This window comes from Miniopterus natalensis, chromosome X, assembly GCF_054644295.1.
Source record: "Miniopterus natalensis isolate mMinNat1 chromosome X, mMinNat1.hap1, whole genome shotgun sequence".
NCBI lineage: Eukaryota > Metazoa > Chordata > Mammalia > Chiroptera > Miniopteridae > Miniopterus > Miniopterus natalensis.
In genome coordinates, this window is record NC_142103.1 from 79,404,775 (window position 1) to 79,413,213 (window position 8,439).

The 8,439-nt window shown below is 37.9% G+C and overlaps 1 pseudogene; it reads left to right on the plus strand.

Moving 5' to 3' along the window:
* The first annotated feature begins 3,259 nt into the window (after positions 1-3,259).
* Positions 3,260-3,565, plus strand: LOC107541371 (protein S100-A7 pseudogene; annotated as a pseudogene).
* The last annotated feature ends 4,874 nt before the right edge of the window (positions 3,566-8,439 follow it).

Here is an 8,439-nt window from a genome sequence, read left to right on the forward strand (position 1 = left end):
GAATAAGTGACTAAGAAGACAAGGTAGAAAAAAATCAATCAATCAGAGCAGCAAAAAGAAAAAACACTTAAAGAGCATGAGGATAGTCTAAGGGAGCTTTGGGACAACATGAAATGAAACAACATTCGCATTATAGGAGTGCTAGAGGGGGAGGAAAGAGAGCAAGGGATAGAGAACTTGATAGAGGAAGTAATGAGAGAAAACTTCCCTATGCTGGTGAAGGAGAAAGCCACACAAGTTCAGGAAGCACAGAGGGTTCCAAACAGCAGGGACCCTAAGACACCCACTACAAGACATATCATAATTAAAATGGCAAATGTCAAGGACAAAGAGAGAGTATTAGGGCTGCAAGAGAGAGACAAGCAGTGACCTACATGGGAACTCCCATAAGGCTGACAGCTGATTTCTCAATAGAAACTCTTCAGACCAGAAGGGGGTGCCATGAAGTTCTGCAAGTAATGAAGAGCAAGAACATGCAACCAAGATTGCATTATCCAGCAAGGCAATCATTTAAAATTGAAGGTGAAATAAAGAGCTTCCCAGACAAAAAAAAAAAGCTAAAGGAATTCAATACCACCAAACCAGCATTGCAAGAAATGCTAAAAGGACTGCTCTAAGAAAAAGAAAGAACAGTGAGAGAAAGATACATCAGCATAAAGGGGAAAAATGACATTAAATCAGTTTATGTCAATAATAACTCTAAATGTAAATGGAATAAATGGTCCAATCAAAAGACATAGGGTAGTTGAATGGATAAGTAAACAGGACACAAATATATGCTGTCTACAAGAGACCCACCTGAGAGCAAAAGACTCACACAGGCTAAAAGTGAAGGGATGGAATATAATATTCCATGCAAATGGAAAGAAAAAGATACCTGGAGCAGCAATTCTTATTTCTGACAAAATAAACTTCAAAATAAAGACAATAACAAGAGACAAAGATGGCCAGTACATAATAGTGAAGGGATCAATCCAACAGGAAGAAATAACCCTTATAAATGTTTATGTACCCAATATAGGAGCACCAAAATATATAAAACATTTCTTGGGGGACTTTAAGGGGGAGATTGACAGCAACACAATCATAGTGGGGGACTTTAACACCCCACTATCAGCACTGGACAGATCATTAAGACAAAAAACCAACAGGGAAACGCAAAACTTAAATGACTCACTAGAGCTAATGGATTTAATTGACATTTAAAGAACATTTCACCCTAAAGCAGTAGAATACACATTCTTCTCAAGTGCTCATGGAACATTCTCAAAAATAGACCACATGTTAGGGCAAAAAGGCAAGTCTCTACAATTAGAAGAAGACTGAAATCTTCTCAAGCATCTTCTCATATCACAATGCCATGGAACTAGAAATCAACCACTATAAAAAAACACAAAAATATTCAAACACATGGAGGCTAAATAGCATGCTATTAAACAATGAATAGGTTACCAATGAGATCAAGGAAGAAATCAAACACTCCATGGAAATTAACAAAAATGAACAAGAAAAAAACAAAATCTATAGAACACAGTGAAAGCAGTTCTGAGAGGAAAATTCATAGCATTACAGGCTTATCTCAAGAAATAAGAAAAAGGTCTAATGAAGCATCTAACACAACAACTAAAAGAACTAGAATGAGAACAGCAAGAAAAGCCCTGAGGAAGTAGAAGGAAGAAAATAATAAAGATCAGAGCAGAAATTAAGGACATAGAGACTAAAAAAACAATACAAAAAAATCAATAAAACCAAAAGCTGGTTCTTTGAAAACATAAACAATATTGATGCACCTTTTGCCAGACTCACTAAGAAACAGAGAGAGAACCCAAATAAATAAAATCAGACATGAAAGAGGTGATATAACAACTGACGAACAGAAATACAAAGGATTGTAAGAAAATACTATGAGCAACTATATGCCAATAAATTGGACAACATGGGGGAAATGGACAAATTCCTAGAATCATACAACCTTCCAAAGCTGAATCAAGAAGAGGCAGAAAACCTGAATAAGCCAAAACAACTAATGAAATTGAAGCACTACTCAAAAAACTTCCAGCAAACAAAAGTCCTGGACCAGATGGATTTATAGGGGAGTTTTACCAAACATCCAAAACAGTAACACCTATTCTATTCAAACTATTCCAGAAAATTCAAGAGGAGGGAAAACTCCCAAACTCTTTTTATGAGGCCAGCATCATCTTAATCCCAAAACCAGATAAAGACACTACAAAGAAAGAAAATTACACACCAATATCCCTGATGAACATTGATGCTAAAATCCTCACTAAAATACTATCAACCTGGATCCAGCAATACGTTAAAAAGTTCATACACCATGACCAAGTGGGATTTATTCCAGGGATGCAAGGCTGGTATAACATCCCCAAATCAATAAATGTGATACATCACATAAACAAAATGAAGGACAAAAATCATATGATCATATCAATAGATGCAGAAAAAACATTTGACAAAATCCAGCACCCATTTCTGATAAAAACTCTCAGGAAAGTGGGAATAGAGGGATCATATCTCAACATAATAAAGGCCATATATGACAAACCTACAGCCAACATCATACTCAACAGGCAAAAACTAAAACCATTTCCATTAAAAACAGGAAAAAGAAAGGGATGTCCATTTTCACCACTCTTATTCAACATAGTATTGGAAGATCTAGCCACAGCCATCAGACAGGAAGAAAACATAAAAGGTATCCAAATTGGAAAAGAGGAAGTAAAACTGTCTTTATTTGCAGATAACATGATATTATTGTACATTGAAAACCCTAAAGACTCCATCAAATTATACTATGTTTGATAAACAAATTTGGCAAGGTAGCTGAATACAAAATCAACATCTGGAAATCAATGGCATTTTTATACACCAACAATGAACTTTCAGAGAGAGAAACTAAAAAAGCAATACCATTTACCATTGCAACTAAAAAAATAAGATACCTAGCAATAAACTTCACCAAGGATGTAAAAAAACTGTATTTGGGAAACTACGGGACACTGAAAAAATAAATAGAGGAAGGTATAAACAAGTGGAAGAATATACCATGCTTATGGATTGGAAGAATCATTATCATTAAAATGTCCATACTACCCAAAGCAATTTATAGATTCAATGCAATTCCTATTAAAATACCAACATGTTTCACAGATCTAGAACAAACATTTTGAAAATTTATATGGACCCTCAACCTTCTCCTCAGTGACACCTTGTCAGCTCAGCTTCTTTGAAAACCAAGATGAGCCACACTCCAGCTGAGAAGTCCTTGATGGACATGGCCGTCCTGTTCCACAAATACACCAAACCTGATGACAAGACTGACAAGCCAGGCCTGCTGAAGATGCTGAAGGAGAATATCCCCAACTTCCTCAAGGCCTGTGAAGAGAAGGGCAAAAATTACTTGTCCTCTATCTTTGAGGACTCAGAAAAGAATGCAGATAAGAAGATCCAGTTCTCCGAGTTTCTGTCCCTGATGGGCGGCATAGCCAACGACTACCATGAACAGAGCCATGGAGCACCACCCTGCTCCCGGGGAAGGCAGTGAGCCTATCCAGCCCGAGGCCACCCGAAACCCCAAGAAACAATAAAGTATCCCCTTCACCAAGAAAAAAAAAAGAAAATTTATATGAAACCAAAAAAGATCCCAAATAGCTGCAGCCATCTAGAGAAAAAAGAACAGAGTGGGAGGGAATCACTTTACCGGATATTAAACTTACTACAAAGCCATTGTAATCAAAACAGCCTGGTATTGGTACAACAACAGACATATAGATCAATGAAACATAATAGAGACCCCAGAAATAGACCCATGCCATTATGGTCAGTTAATATTTGCCAAAGGAGGCAGGAGCATACAATGGAGTAAAGACAGTCTCTTCAATAAGTGGTGCTGGGAAAATTGGACAGACACATGCAAAAAAATGAAACTAGACCACTTACTTTCACCATACACAAAAATAAACTCAAAATGGATAAAAGACTTAAATGTAAGTCGCGAATCCATAAAAATCCTTGAAGAAAACTTAGGCAATAAAGTCACAGACATCCCACGTAGTGGAATTTTCAGATACATCTCCTAAGGCAAGAGAAACAAAAGAAAATATAAACTTATGGGACTACGTCAAACCAAAAAGCTTTTGCACAGCAAAAGAAAACAGCTTCAAAATACAAAGGAACCCCATGGTCTGGGAAAACATATTTGCCAAAGATGTATCTGATAAGGGGCTAATTTCCAAAGTGTACAAAGAACTCATATTACTCAGCAAGAAGAAGACAAACAACCCAATTAAGAAATGAGCAAAGGACCTGAATAGACACTTCTCTAATGAGGACATACATATGGCCAAGAGACACATGAGAAAATGCTCAGCGTAGCTAATCATCAGGGAGATGCAAATTAAAATCTCAATGAAGTATCACTTCACACCTGTATGAATGGCTACCATCAACAAATCAACAAACGACGTCTACTGGCGAGGATGTAGAGAAAGGGGAACCCTAGTACACTGCTGGTGGGAATGCAGACTGGTGCAACCACTATGGAAAACAGTATGGAGGTTCCTCAAAAAATTAAAAATGGAGCTTCCTTTTGACCCAATGATTCCACTCCTAAGAATATACCCTAAGAATCATGAAACACTAATCAGAAAGAATATATGTACCCCGATGTTCATAGCTGCACAATTTACAATAGCTAAGGTCTGGAAACAGCGCAAGTGCGCATCAGTGGATGAGTGGATAAAAAAGCTGTGGGACATATACACCATGAAGTACTACATAGCTGTAAAGAATGAGGATCTCATACCCTCTGGAACAGTATGACTGTACCTGGAGAAAATTATGGTAAGTGAAATAAGCCAAGCAGAGAAAGACAAATATCACATGATCTCACTTATATGTGGAATCTAAAGAGCTTAATAAACTGATGAACAGAACAGATTCAAGGACATGGAAGCATAGATCAGTCTTGATGAATGTCAGGAGGATTGAGGAGGGCAGGTGGGTGGAGGGGGAGAGAGTAACCAAAGAATTTATATGCATACATGTACAACCCAAGGACACGGATAATGGTGGGGAGAAGGACTAGGGAGGGGATGGGAAAGGATGGGATGGGGTGGAATAGGTCATTGGGGAGAAAAAGGGGCATCTGTAATATTTTAAACAAAAATAATATTTAAAAAATAAATAAAAATAATAATACGAGATAAAGAGCAATTAATAAGATGCAAATAAGAAAATTAAGATAAAGAAAAAAATTAAAATAATTAAGATAAAGTGCGCCCAAGGGTAACATTTGTACCTTAAATGTATATTCTAAGTCCTCATAGTTCTATTAAAGACATGTGATGTGAGGCATAAAACCAGATGCAAGATCTATAATGTCCAGGAGATGAAACTTAAATCTTATTCGAAGGAGAACCAGAGGAAAATGTCTCTCTTGAGTCCATATTAACAGGAACTTAACGGACAACTTCATCAACAGCAGCCCTATAGAAAATATAGAAATAGGCATCAAAGGACAGTTTCTTATACTTCCGTTGGTGCCACCATATAAACATCATTGAGGAAGAGAGCAATTCAGCAAGGGAATCCATACACATTTCTGATGGCCTGGCTTGCTCCAGGAAAAAATATGAGTGTGTGCAATTCATCCAAGGTTGAGAGAATCCCTGAGCTCAGGCTTATACCTCAGATAAAAAGCTGGAGAACAACTGTTCCATGTGGCCAGCTTTGCCAAGGTGGAAATAAGAATGACGTCTTATGAATGTCCAGGAGCTCCAATTCCTGGGGCAGCTTCCCTTTATGTATATAAAAATATGCACCCTCCACTCTCCTCAGAATAACCCTGAAACAGAGCAGTCTTGAAGAGGGTCGCCCAGTTAGCAGATCACCTAGGTGTTACTGGACCTAAAACCACAGAATTCTGAAAATTATCTTAGGAGATGAATACAAAATCAACAATAAAAGTTTATTTTTATTTAGAATGAGAAAACACAACAAATTAACATTTTTTAAAAAGCTGGAAGATATCACAAAAATCTCTCAAAATTAAGTAATATGTTTTATGAATTAACTACCTCACACACCTCTGTAATAAAATTTTTCTACATTTTGGCTACATATTTCTTGATCTTTTATAAAATCATTTTCTATATAGAGAATAGAAAAATAATTCAGTCTTTCTTCTAGCATGAATGATGGAAATTTGTTTTTTTCTTATTGATAGCTTATGAAAAGTTTCTTTCTACTTCATAACCTGTTATGAACAATGCCCTACATATTTTGGTATTGTCATTAATTTTAGACAAGTCTCTATCAAATTTTATTCATAGATATTCTTTGATATTTAGACTAGCTTTTCACAGATTAGTTTCAGGCTCACTACATTTGTACATTTGTCTTTTCTCCACTACCTATCTGTTGTAGGTCACAGGAATGGGACTGGGTGTTAGTCCAGTGGGGTCAGACCAAACTTGAGTTCAGCAACCTTGGTACTTGGGTTCTCGCTAGGAAAGAATTCAGAGCCAAGACCTGAACTATAAGAGAACATTTATTTTGTTAATCACAGAGGTAGTTATTAAAGTAATTCCTAGAAGAAATGGGGTTAGGGAACAAGTTATAGAGGCAAAGAAAGGGCCACTGGAGCTTAGGAGCAAGGAAGCTAACAAGGCAGGGGAGGGGGGGATCAGTGTGTTCCCAGGAGGGAGAATGCACCTGGAGGAGATTTTAGGGGAGGTCCCAGGGGAAGATCTCAATTGAATATTCAGCAGTTTCCCAGGTGTATCCTTTCAGGGTGGGGTCTCCACTGACTGATTGGTCAGCACCAGGGCAGGGGTCATTATCCAATTCGGCTGGTCCTGAGGTCAGCTGTGACTGGTTTTGTTGCTCTTCTGGATCCGAAGCTGAAATACAACTGAGGTTTAGATGTTATCTCTAGGGAGGAGAGGTCAGGAAGTCCAAAGGCCAAGGTCCCACCCTATAATTGTCTTTTGCTAGGCACCTGGAGCTTTCTATCCTGATGACTTTCTGTACCTAGCCCATCATCCTTGCTCTGCTCATGTCTGTCTATCTATCACATATCTACATACATCTGGTTCCAGGCCCTGTAGGGCTGGTTCATATCATACTACAGCCCTCTACCTTCATGTTACCATATGAGGTAAGATAGCACGTTGAGAAGTAAGATTGTTTTATCAAGATGTCTAACAACTGCTTAACTGTACAAGGAAATGACTGCAAAGTCACATAGATATATTCCACTAAGCACAACTGAAAGGATCCTGTAGTAGTAGGTTAAAAAATAACAACCCAAATACATCAGATCTTAATCTCTGGAATATGCAGATGTTAACTTGTAAGCAAAACTCTAACATAAAAAGGAAGAAAATTTCACCTTTTGCAACAGCATGGACAGACCTGGAGAACATTATGCTAAGTGAAATAAGCCTGAGAAAGACAAGTACCATATGATTTCACTCATATGTGGAATTTAATGAACAAACTGAATTAGCAAGCAAAATAGAGACAGACTCATAAATAGAGAACATGCAGACAGCTCTGGTGGTGGGGGGTGTTGGGAGGGGTGGAGGGACTGAGAGAAAAAGAAAAAAATTAGAGAACTCATGAACATGGACAGCAGTGTGGTGATTGGGGGGCAGGTGGAGGTGGAAGAGGGCTTAGAGGGGATAAATGATGATGGAAAAAATTAAATTTTAAAAATAGATCTGGAGGATCTTAAGGATAAAAAGATTATCTTGAATCATCCAAAGTGGACTCTAAATGCCATCACAAATGCCCTTATAAGATACAGCCAGAGGGAAATTACACACAGAGAGAAGGTGATGTGAAGACAAAAATAGAGATTAGAACGATGTGGCTACAATCGAAAGAACACCAAAGAATGTTGGCAGCCACCCAAAGCTGGAAGAGACAAGGAATGGATTCTCTCCCACAGTTTCCCAAAGAGCCATGTTGACACCTTTATTTTGGACTTCTGGCCTCCAGAACTGTGAGAAAATACATTTCTTTTGTTTTAAGCCATCAAGTTTGTGATAATTTATTACAGTAGCCTTAGGAAACTAATATAGATCCTTAGTAAAACAGCCTTGTAGCCAGATCCAGCATTGGGCAGGAGCTTTTCCACTACCACTTTACATTAGGAGAAGTATGAAAGAGAATTTGGAGGGGAAGGACACCATTATTGGTTAAATTGCTGTTGAAATATTTTTTTTTAATTGTACAAAATTATATAATAATGTGAGCATATTACTTGGACCTCTCCCAAGGCCTTACAAGGGGCCCAGGCAAGTAAGGGGCCCTGAAGCTTAAGACTCATTAGTTTCACAGTGTATCTTCCTCTGCCTCAAGGCAGCCAGCAGTGGTTGAGCTGAGAAAGGTGTAAAAGAAAAGTCTTATGCC